The sequence below is a fragment of the Pelobates fuscus genome, chromosome 1 (genome assembly GCF_036172605.1).
Source record: "Pelobates fuscus isolate aPelFus1 chromosome 1, aPelFus1.pri, whole genome shotgun sequence".
In the NCBI taxonomy this organism is placed as follows: domain Eukaryota; kingdom Metazoa; phylum Chordata; class Amphibia; order Anura; family Pelobatidae; genus Pelobates; species Pelobates fuscus.
Window position 1 is genome coordinate 376,522,965 of NC_086317.1, and position 12,644 is coordinate 376,535,608.

Consider the following 12,644-nt stretch of genomic DNA (forward strand, 5'->3'; position numbering starts at 1 on the left):
GCCTTCCAACAGGCAATGTCCGCCTAGCAACATGATCATCCAATCAGCGCCATCCTTTCCCTATAGCTGGCTGAGTGTTGATGACCATTTCCTCTTTCTTTCTTGCGACTCCCGAAGAAACTCAAACTCGGAACAGGAAACCAGAGTAAACCAAACGATTCGTAACAAAGCACGTGATTCCAAGAGGTCTTTTAGCCAGGTCACGCTAAAGAAACAAGAGAAATATGGTAATTTCTTGAGAATTATGGGTTGTCCGCATATATATAGGTCTAAATGTCTGCAAGAACAGTGATAACTTTTCATAACAGTAGTAAGAGGCAACTACCAACCTGAGGACAACAATGGCAATAAAGTCCCATCATTATATAGTGCTCTAGAGCGATGTAGATATGTGATATCATCCCTACCGTCAAGTTGAACTTACCTTGGAAATCTTTTCTCTGAAAACTTACCTCGACCCACCACTGAGCCGTCCGAGGGTGGGTGGGTGGGATAATACTCGCCTCCGTGTCTTTAATAAAATCATGACTTTCCGTCATGATAATTGTAAAATCCTTGAATTTTATTAAAGACCCGGAGGCTCCTATTATGCTATTTCAAAGCTGTGATATCACGGCTTCTGCGAAATGCTGGATTGGTTTGAAATAGAAATTACGGAAAGTAGATTCTGCGGACCAATCAGCCGCCTTTAGTATATCTTCCAAGCGACAACCCGCCATGGAGGCTTTGGAGGCCATGGCACCGCGAACTGAATGAGGAGAGAATATGGAGGTATCAATACCTGCCAAGGACATGAGCCATTTGACCCAGCGGGCCAAGGTAGGAGAGGATACCGGAGCGTGCGGTTTACGGAAGGAGATGAAGAGTTGGGGGTTCGACTCAATCCGGAGGGATGCAGTACGAGCTTCGTACGCCCTAAGACATGCTACTGGGCAGAGGAGTGGTGTCGCGGGGAACGCTGGATACAGGACCGATCTGGAGGACGATTTCGTCCTTCGTGAGATGTCAAAGACGACTCCTTCTGGGGTGAAGGACCGGGCATTGACATCGAGAGCTCGAACGTCTGACACTCTTTGCATGAGACTAGACATAACAGCATAACTAGTTTAGCTGAGATTTGTTTTAAAGATAGAGACTCGTTGTCTGGCCACCTAGTCAGGAAAGTTAGTACCAGGGAGACGTCCCATAGGGAGGAATAGCGAGGTAAGGGTGGCCTTGCGAAGCGGATGCCTCTTAGGAGGCGACATACTAAGGGATGTCGTCCTATTGGAACCCCGTCAGTGCCGGTATGGCCGGCTGAGATAGCTGATCGGTAGAGGTTTACCGTTCTGTATGCTTTCCCGCTATCATAGAGGGAGGTCAAGAATTGCAGGACAGTTGTCACAGGAGTTGATAGGGGATCCACACCCCGTGCCACGCACCAACCATCCCATGTGCGCCAAGCAAACTTGTAAGACTGTCTCGTGCCGGGTGCCCATGCGCCCTCGAGAAGTCGTAGAGTCGATTGCGAAACTCCCTCGATTGACCAGGGTCCCCGGAAATCAGCCATGCCATGAGGCGGAGGAGGCCCTGAAGTATCAGGGGGTGGGGTTTCCTTTCGGGGTCCCGGAGGAGAGATTGGGTGTCCGGGAGGAGACGTGGAGGGTCTATGGCCATCTCCAGCAGAGGAGGAAACCAAGGTTGTGCCGGCCATAGGGGGGTTATTAGAACCATGTCGCCCAAGTGGCGCCGTAGGTGGAGGAGGCAACGAGGGATAAGGGCAAATGGAGGGAATGCATAGTTCCTGGTTGTTGACCAGTCTTGTGAGAATGCATTCGTAGCCGCTGCCGTGGGGTCTGGTCTCCAACTGAAGAAGGTCGGAAGTTGGGCGTTCAAGCGAGAGGCAAATAAGTCTATTGCCAGAGGACCCCACAGATCCCCAATGCGTTGGAAGATTTGGGGATCGAGGTGCCAGTCGCTGGAGTCCCGCAGGTGACGGGAGTACCAATCTGCCGTAGTGTTGTATGACCCTGGCAAATATTCCGCCTTGACCGTCATGTTGTGTTGCAGACAGAACTGCCAAAAATCTCGAGCCAAATTCGCTAGAACTTTGGATCTTGTGCCACCGAGGTGGTTGATATAACGGACAGCCGATATGTTGTCCATCTTCAGTAGGATTGAACACTGGGACAGTGTCGGGGAGAGGCTGCGAATCGCAAAGGATCCTGCTAGGAGTTCCAAGCAATTTATGTGGAGCCTGGATTCCGCTTCTGACCAGCGTCCGCCTGTGGAGGTATCTCCGCAGCGTGCGCCCCAACCGTAAGAACTCGCGTCCGATTCGATGACTATATCTGGGGCTGAGCCGAAGATGGCTCTGCCGTTCCACGCCTCCATGTGTAGGAGCCACCATTGGAGTTCTTTCTTCGCTTCCGCGTCTAGAGTCAGAGTATCCTCGTATGAGGCACCGCCTCTGAGGTGTGACGCTTGTAAGCGTTGTAGGGCTCTGTAATGAAGGGGGCCCGGAAATATGGCCTGTATGGAGGCCGCTAGAAGCCCAATCACTCTGGCCAGGTGTTTGAGCGATATTTGAGGAAAGGTAAGCACACGTCTTATCTCTTTCTTGATATTTCTCATCTTGGAGGTTGGTAAAAGCAATGTTTGCGTTTCTGAGTCCACCAAGAGTCCTAGGAACTCTATTTGTTGAGTGGGGGCCAGGATGGACTTTTCCCAATTGATTATGAAGCCCAAATTCTGTAGCAAGGTTGTGGTCCAACCGAGGTGAGAATGGAGTAATGGTATTGACTGGGATAGCAGCAGGATGTCGTCTAAGTATATGATTAGACGAATCCCCCGACTGCGTAGAAGCGCGATAACGGGCTTCATGAGCTTGGTGAAACACCAAGGTGCGGAAGAGAGACCGAAGGGAAGGCAGCGGAACCGCCATTTTCTTCCCTGCCATATGAATTGCAGGAAGTTTTGGTGTGCTTGCGCAATGGGTACTGTAAGATAAGCGTCTCTTAGGTCGAGTTTGACCATCCAGTCCGCTGGTTGGAGCAAATCCCGTAGGCAATGGATGCCTTCCATCTTGAAGTGATGGTAGGCTACGTAGGTGTTTAAATGTTTGAGGTTGATAACTGGGCGGGATCCGCCCCCTTTTTTGGGGACAATGAATAAATTGCTCACAAATCCCGGGTATGCATGGGGATTTCTTGGATAGCACCCTTGAGTGCCAAATCTTGAATTTCCTCGGAAACGAGGGTCGTGTCTATTTGGGAAAAAGCAATCTCCCTGGGTGGGGAGAGCTGAGTGGGCAGGGATACAAAATCTATGAGATATCCTTGGACTGCCCTGAGAATCCAAGCATCTGATGTAATTAGGGCCCATACATGGGAAAAATGTGTGAGTCTGCCCCCTATCAATAGATGTGAAGAAAATTGAGAAGGGTAGCTTACCGTAAGGACGTCTTCCGGAAGGAGCGCCTCGTGCACCTCTCGACAACCAAGGTCTACCTCGTTGGGGGAAGAAGGTTGGAGCGGGCCTCTGGTCATGGAAGGGGGTTCTCCCCATATAGGAGCCTCGGTTCGGGCGCGAACCTCTACTGAGTCTGCCGGACAGACGGCCCCTTGTTCTGCCGGCCCCACCAAAAACCTTTGGGTGGAACACCCTTTTTAGATTAGTTTGTGCCTTGTCCAAGGCTGTGAATGTCTGGACATAAGAGCCCAGGTCTTTTACAAAAGATTCTCCAAAAAGATACCCTTTTGCTTGGGCTCCTGGCTCAGTAATGGCCATATTTACCAGTTTGGGTTCTATTTTAATTAGGATAGATTTCCTGCGCTCAGTAGCCAGGGCCGTATTGGCATTGCCTATAAGGCATATCACTCTTTGAATCCAACCTCTAATAGTGAGGCGATCTAAGGCTTCGTCGTGCGCCAAGGATTCCTCTACGGCTTCGAAAATTTTGGTTGCCGGACCCAAAATATCCAAGACTTTATCTTGACAATTATAGAGGGAGAAGTCTAGACCTTTCTTAGGTTTCCAATTGGTTTTACTTAGAAATTGTATGATTTTAGGGTCCACCTGGGGTGTCTTACAGACTTCGTCTGGTACGGTGGGACGTGGGCATTCGGCCCTTAGTTTGTTACGTGTTGCCTTGTCTAAAGGCTTACGGGCTCGAGATGCGATGTATTGCGCCACATGCTCAGCCGGTGACCATTCCGCAGAGCGGGGGTGCCGTAAATCGTCGGGTTCGAATAACGGTTCACCCTGTGGGTCAAGTATTCTACCCTCTTTGTGTATCTCAGAACTGGGCATGCCAGTGGTAGCCATTTTAGTGGAGGGATCATGCTCCTTATCCATATCGTACTCCGACTCTAAGTCGGATAAGTCATTAGACTGATCTGAGTCTAGGGTGGGTGCACTCTCCTCATCTGAACTGAGCTCTGACTCAGTATTATCAGGCTGGGTTTTAGCCCACTTCCAGTGTCTAGCCGTTTTTGCCCGGCTAGAGGCTCTCTTGCGCGGTGGTTCAATATTCGCGCCATCCATGACAGGTGTTATACTGTCCATCATTAGTTTGGAGGAGTGCTTAACTTTTGCCAGGGCTTTGCGGCCGAGGCGTGGGGGTTGAGAAACAGGTGGTATCGCAACTGACATAGCAGGCGGAGGGACCATGAGTTGGGCCTGTAGTAATGCCTGGGTAAAGGATTTGGAGATAGAAGAGGACATAATGTCCATGGCAGATGCCAAGGCTTTGGATACAGAATTGGACACAGTAGTATCCATGATGGCCTGGATTTCCTCAGATGCTGGGAAATCCACCTCATCCCCAGGAGTTACAGGGGGAATACCCAAGACAGTGTGAGGGTTAGTTTGTGCCCCTGAGGGGCCAGGCAAGTCATTAGAGGACTGCATATTGCTAGCAAGAACAGGCAAATAGATATAGCAGAGTATTAGAAGTGGTATTGGCAGGTTAAGTAACCCAGCAAAGGACTTAGAACAATATATCTAGCAATAGGTAGATGAATAGTACTCACTGAGATTAATAATGAAATTTTTTGGGAGCAGGTAGAAAGGGGGGACCGTCCGCCACAACTCTGGACACCAACTCCGATTCAGGGGACGGAGTGGGCGTGTCACAGACGAAAAGAGCGCGAAAGCGCCGTTTAAAATGGCCGCCGGTGAAAAATCCGGCTGAATTGAGGGTTAAATAGTGCTAAACGTTAGCCGCGAGGCGGCAGAAGAATATGTGCTCAGTTAGTGCCCGGCGGTTGCGGTTGTTTACCGCGCTCGGTTAACGAAATTCCGAGCGCGGACACAGCAGCCGAGTCACAAGATGGCCGCCGGAGGCGTCCCTGACGGGATGCGCACGCGCGGCTGACTCAGACAATGCCGGGATCCGCGGTTCACAGAAAAAACCTCCCTAGGATTTTGAATCCTAGGGAGTAACAAATGACCAAGAAAAAACTGGTGAATAGCGAAAAGGACTGTCAAGTTAAAGTAGTATGTGCCTATCACAGCATATTTCAATAAAGCACCACAATTAAAGGAACATGAATAAATATGTAAAAATAAAACTTTTTTCATGTATACTATCGATCAATATGAGAAGCATTCAATATACACAAGTAGTATGTAATCATAAAACAAATACAAAATTCCCACAGCCAGGAGCTGAGAGAGTTGTACTTATCTGAGGGAAAGCAGCAAAGAAAGAGGAAATGGTCATCAACACTCAGCCAGCTATAGGGAAAGGATGGCGCTGATTGGATGATCATGTTGCTAGGCGGACATTGCCTGTTGGAAGGCAGATCTGTTTTAATGTTTTTTTTTTCAATAATGTTTCTTTGCTGCTGAGGGAAATAAAGAAAGAGTGCAGCATAATAGGAGCCTCCGGGTCTTTAATAAAATTCAGAGTCTGGTTAATAACTCTGCAAATGTGTTCAGGATATTTCATTAGTGTAGAGCATGGGTCGTCAACCTGGTTCCTACCGCCCACTAGTGGGCGTTTTGGGATTCCAGGTGGGCGGTAGGGACTTTGGAGGTTAAAACCTCCTTTTCAGCGAGCGGATGGGCGCGCGAGCGCACGCATGAAGAAACCAACGTGCGCGACAATGTGTGCGGTAGGGATTTCGGTGGTTAAAACCTCCTTTTGAGCGAGTGGGCGGGCGCATGCGGGCACGAGCGCACACATCAATCAACCTCCTTTTGTGCGAGAAGGGGGCGGGCGGGCGCCAGCGAGCGCACACATCAATGAACTAACGCGCGCATGCACGTGGAAAGAGGAAGGGGAGGAGTGGAAACTGATAGCAGGGACAGGTAGAAGCAGGCAGAAACGGAGCAGAGCAGTTGCAAAATAGGAGAAAGAAAAGTTATAGGCAGGAGAAAGAGAATTGTTGTTGGCTAATAATAATAAGTGGGCTAACTAGCTCAGCCTTACTTTTGTACCTCAGGAAGGTAAAAGAAAGGAGATAAAAAGAAAATTAACAAAAAAAAGGGAAGAAAAATAGAGAAAAGGGGATAAAATAAAGGAGGAGAGTAAGCAGTGTTTAGTCTGGCTCATAAATTAAGTTTTGTTATCTAATAAAATAAAAGAAAAAAATAAGTAAGGGAACGAGAAAATAAAAAAAAAAATGAAAAATAGATCCTTGATATAGTGATATACTATAAGCAAGGTAAAGAAAAAGAAGGCAGGAAAAGGGATTTCTTTTGATGGTGACAATAAAAATTGGCACCTAATACAGCATTGTTTTTGGTGTTTGTAATAAAAGGGAAAAGAGGAGGGAAAAAAGCACTGTGTGGAGTGCAGACGTAAGAGTAAAAGTAATTCAACTTTATAAAGTGCATAAAGTAGCAATAAAAAGATAAATGTAAATTTTTATTTTTAAAAAAAAAAAACACCCTCCTTTCTAAAAAATATTCTGCACTTGCGCGAAAACTGGTGGGCGGTAAGGAAATTTTTCCATCAAGAAAGATGCATTAGTGGGCGGTAGGTAGAAAAAGGTTGACTACCATTGGTGTAGGGATCTATAAACTGTTAGATTATAAATCAGTATAGTGTAGATTACAGCCTCTTCTTTCATTTATCTATTCCACAAGCCACACATCATTATGACTGTGTTGGTCTCCTACAGTCATGATCTACCCACATTCAAATTTCCAGCCCCCATTGTAGTTTCACTCTACTGTTAATGTTCCCAGTCCACATATTCATTTTAAGCATCCTGTAGTCATGGCTGTAGTCCTAGCCATATTTATATGGTGTAATGTCTTGTAGGCTAATTATTACTTAAAAATAAACACGTTGCAGTTTTCACTTGGATGAAGTGAAATCATTTTGTTTTGTTTTTTTTGTACTTATTTTATAAGCTCCAACGCCGAGCTTATTTCAATTCCTGCCACTATCATTTATTGACAATTCTGTAATAACAGTCACTATCTTAAAGTTTACTGGCAGGTGCTATGCTAAACAACATATCATTCACCATCTGCCATATTGAGTCCTACTGAAATCCACAGGAGCCACTAAACATTAAATAGCAATTAGAGATTAAACGTCACCAAAAAAAAAAAAAAACTAGCAACTGCAACCTAGTAATGCATGTGCTTAAAGAAATTAAACATATATTTAAGAGAAATGAAACTCGAACCTACACCTACAAGCATAGATATAACCGTGCCAGAAACCTTCACTCCTGAGTCCAAGTAATGATGCCCTGTGCTGGTCCACAAAAATGAATAGCAAAAGAAGATATAATAATTTAACCAAAAAGAACATAGAGGTAGTATAACTTGATAAGAACAGTTATGTAGATGGTGGCAGTTTCCCTTTTAAAGCTCCTCCTTTTCTTTATCCGACATGTACAAATATACAAATGGGGTTTCAGCTTTTCATATATAGGGACATAAAGGCACACCACAGTAAGGTACTGTTACATTGTACTTTGTGCCATAGTTATAAATTGCACTCGCAAGATTTCGGAAATTAAATGCCTTCAAACCATTCAGGGTTTTCTCAGTGGACTTCCAGCATTCCTCCTTTGTTCGAATTTTCACCAGGAACACTGGTGCAGGTCAAGTATATAGTGATGTCCCGAACGGTTCGCTGGCGAATAGTTCCTGGCGAACATAGCGTGTTCGCGTTCGCCACGGACGGCGAACATATGCGATGTTCCGTCCGCCCCCTATTCGTCATCATTGAGTAAACATTGACCCTGTACCTCACAGTCAGCAGACACATTCCAGCCAATCAGCAGCAGACCCTCCCTCCCAGACCCTCCCACCTCCTAGACAGCATACAATTTAGATTAATTCTGAAGCTGCATTCATTTTTTAAAAAAAAACATTTTGTATTATTTTTTTTGTGTGTTTGTGTTTATTATACATTATCCTCCATAGCCAGTAACCTGTGTTTATTATACATTATCCCCCATAGCCAGTAACCTGTGCTTATTATACATTATCCCCCCATAGACAGTAACCTGTGTTTATTATACATTATCCCCCATAGCCAGTAACCTGTGTTTATTATACATTATCCCCCATAGCCAGTAACCTGTGCTTATTATACATTATCCCCCCATAGACAGTGACCTGTGTTTATTATACATTATTGTCCCATAGCCAGTAACCTGTGCTTATTATACATTATCCCCCATAGCCAGTAACCTGTGTTTATTATACATTATCCCTCCATAACAAACAGAAAATAGTGCGTGACGTCACCCGCGAAACCGGAAGTGACGCGACGCCGGTACGAAATTGAATCCAGGTGAATGGGACAGATAGGACTTATAAAAGAAGACCCAACAGAACATGAAGACAAGCACTGGAGGAAGGCTGTTAGCCGAAACGCGTCTGCTTCAATCTTCTGCATATTTATATTTGTTATTTTATGTGTATTTTTGACACTCTGGGCTGCTAAAAGATAGGGGTAAGTGGAACTCCAATTTTGCTATATACACTATTGTCTGTTTTGGGTTCCACCCCCATAGTGCCTATTAGTGCCTATACCTTTTTAAAATAATTTTATACAATAAATATATTTTGCATCCAAATTCTGGAGTCGCATCTATCTGGATCACCTGGATCGTTAGCCAGTACTGGCACCCCTGAGCCTGTTTTACAGAGCCTGGTACGGCTCTGGAGAATGTGAGTGAGAGTCACATACTTACCTACTACACATTTTTTATTATACAGTTTACACTATGTTGTTGTTTTTTATTGTTTTTCTATTGTAGTTTATACCCAAGTCCAGTTCCACGCTGTTTGCATTACAGTCCAGTCCCATATTGGTCCTATATTGGTAATATTACAAAAAAAATTTGCTGTGATCACATTGGGGAGGTGTATATACTGGTAAATGTTTCTTATTATCCCCCCATAGCCAGTAACCTGTGTTTATTATACATTATCCCCCCATAGCCAGTAACCTGTGTTTATTATACATTATCCTCCCATAGCCAGTAACCTGTGTTTATTATACATTATCCTCCCATAGCCAGTAACCTGTGTTTATTATACATTATCCCTCCCATAGCCAGTAACCTGTGTTTATTATACATTATCCCCCCCCCCCCCCCATAGCCAGTAACCTGTGTTTATTATACATTATCCCCCATAGTCATTTATCGTTGGACCTAGGCAGCATGATGTCTTAGGCCGGCCCAGAGAGTGAGTGAGTGAATAATATAATATATATGTTCAGAAACATATTAGTAATATATGTAAATCGGGTTCATGCAAAGAAGGTGAAAAGGTATTAAAGAAAAACACACTTATTGCATCAAATTTACAAAGCCAAACTTTTAAAAGCTTTCCTCATTTCTTTCTCGGGATGAGGAATATATCGGTTGTAGACTGAGGATTTCCATCTGCCCAATCTTTTAATAATATGCACTGGAGTGTCAGTGTTGAAGGAGACCGAAGCTGCCCCTATTCTAAATGAAAGACCCGAGACATGGATACAACCCAATCTTAGGAGTAGTGTTCTGATGTAGAAGATGAATTTAGCCGTAGTCAGAGGGATTCAGTGAGAGTAGTGGTGAAATGTGTGTGGCATGACTGAGTTTGGGTACGTAAGAGTCAAGTATTTTAACTGGGCACTAGTTCTAGGTGGGATAAAGTGGTATAGCGGATGGATGAGTAGTTTGGTTCGTTTTAGAGGTTTGTAGAGAAAGTTTATAGTGATCATGATTTTTAGCGATATCCAATATTTTTAAGGTGGTCGCAGTGCCACCACTCATATCTGGTGTCACAATAGCTTGCATTTAAAAAAAAAAAACCTTTTTTGACTGTAATATAATAGCAGTCAGTTTCCTTCACACGTGTGCATTTCAGGGCCTGCCAGGGCACAGTGTCACACCAGTGCAACTCATATCTGGTGTAACAGTAGTGTACATTAAAAAATAAAACTAGAAATTTGACTGTGAAATAATAGCAGTCAGTTTCCTTCACACGTGTACGTTTCAGGGCCTGCCAGGGCACAGTGTCACACCAGTGGAAATCATATCTGGTGTAACAGTAGTGTACAAAAAAAAATACAGGGGGCTTGTTGTCACCTTTCGGGGACCCTTGGTGTTGTACGTGGCTGGGTGGAGGAAGAGACCTTCAATGACATCAATGAGGACAAGGAACGGGACATGGCTAGCTTGGTATCCAACCTTGTGCAAATGGAGAGTTTGCGGTTGTGCAAATGGGGAGTTTGCGGTTGTGCAATTGGACTGTTTGCGGTTGTTTGCGGTGCGTTAAACGGGGAGTTTGGTCTGTCACTGTGAAGCGGGCGTAACCCATACACTACCTGATCGATACAACATCATACCTGATGTTTTAAAGCATGTTATTCCAAACAATTTAGGAATGTTAGGTGATTTATGCCCTTTATGGATTAAAACCAGACTCTGCATCAACTATGTAATTTTCCATGGGAGTTTTGCCATGGATCCCCCTCCGGCATGCCACAGTCCAGGTGTTATTCCCCTTGAAACAACTTTTTCCATCACTATTGTGGCAAGAAAGAGTCCCTCTGGGTTTTAAAATTCGCCTGCCTATTGAAGTCTATCGCTGTTTGCCGGGTTTGCCCGTTCGCGAACATTTGCGGAAGTTCGCGTTCGCCGTTCGCGAACGGAAAATTTTATGTTCGCGACATCACTACAAGTATATATTCCAAAGATATATAAAAGCAATAAAAAGTACCTACGCATTTCGTCCATTTGCCTTGGACTTCCTCAGGGACGGCATATATTTAAAATAAAAAGAAAAAAATAGGACTAATGGGTTGCAGATTAAAGACAATCTGCCTCCCAAAAAGACCTTGTATCCTTATGTGAAAAAAGCTACTCTGCAATAATAAATATAAAAGTGGAGCGCAGAGAGCAAAGAACAAAAAACTCTTTATTAATCCCTCTTGGGGGAGAAACACACAGATACTAGACAAACAAGTAATACAATTAGGATCTAATAGGATAGAATCGACTAGTCCAAAAATAATAGTAATATGGTCAGAAGAAATGCTATAAGTATGTGTGTGGCAGAATTGCCATAAATAGTAGCAAATAACTATGACCAAAAGGGGGGAGATACACTAAATGTAGCAAACTGAAGATCTCTAAGTACAAAAGTAAATACACTCTATAATTAGAACAAAGAGTATATCAAGTGCATAACAAATATATATGTGCAAACATCTACCAGAATGCGTTTGCAACATTGCAGGAAAGAGGCCTGCAGTCTAAATAGCCAGCAATATAAATGTTAAACGAACTGTCTAAGCAGCTGTAGGAGATTTGGGGGAAGGAGTCCCTGGTATCATGCTGGTATTAGACTAGTATCTGATCCCACCATGTGTGTGGCAAAATTGCCATAAGTAGTAGCAAATAACTAGGACCGAAAAGGGGGGAGGTACATTAAATGTAGCAAACTGAAGATATCTAGATACAAAAGTAAATAAACTCTATAATTAGAACAAAGAGTATATCAAGTGCACAAAAATATATATGTGCAAACATCTACCAGAATACGTTTGTAACATTGCAGGAAAAAAGCCTGCAGTCTAAATAGCCAGCAATATAAATGTTAAACGAACTGCCTAAACAGCTGTAGGAGATTTGGGGGAAGGAGTCCCTAATATCATGCTGGTAATAGACTAGTATCTAATCCCACCATAAATAAATAATAGGACAGTCTGAAAACAAAGTAGAATCCTAAATTAAAATCATCATCCGCTTCAGTAAAATACTCAACGCGCGTTTCGGCAAAACAAGTCGCCTTTATCAAGAGCAATTTGCGGACTGAAGGGAGCCTCTTTTTAAATGTGTTTAGAGCTCCGCCCATAAGTATGACGTCATCATTATTGTCCAATCAGGAAATAGAGGGCGGAGAAAAGTACCAAGCTCAACAGGAGTGAAGCTAATTAGAAATTTAACCCTCACGTAGCCAGAATATGAGTGGAAGCTAGCACATATCTTCTGTCTTCATAGAGTGAAGGCACAAAATGTAAAATGTAAATGTAGCTGAGCAGAAGAGCTGGCAAAGGTAGTGTATAAATGGACATAACGCTACAGGTTAAACAATTGAAGCCAATGTAGGGAGCAATTCCCTAGTAATCATGATAAATATCATAACAGTGGCACTACATGTATGAGTATGACACACAATGTAAAACTAATCAC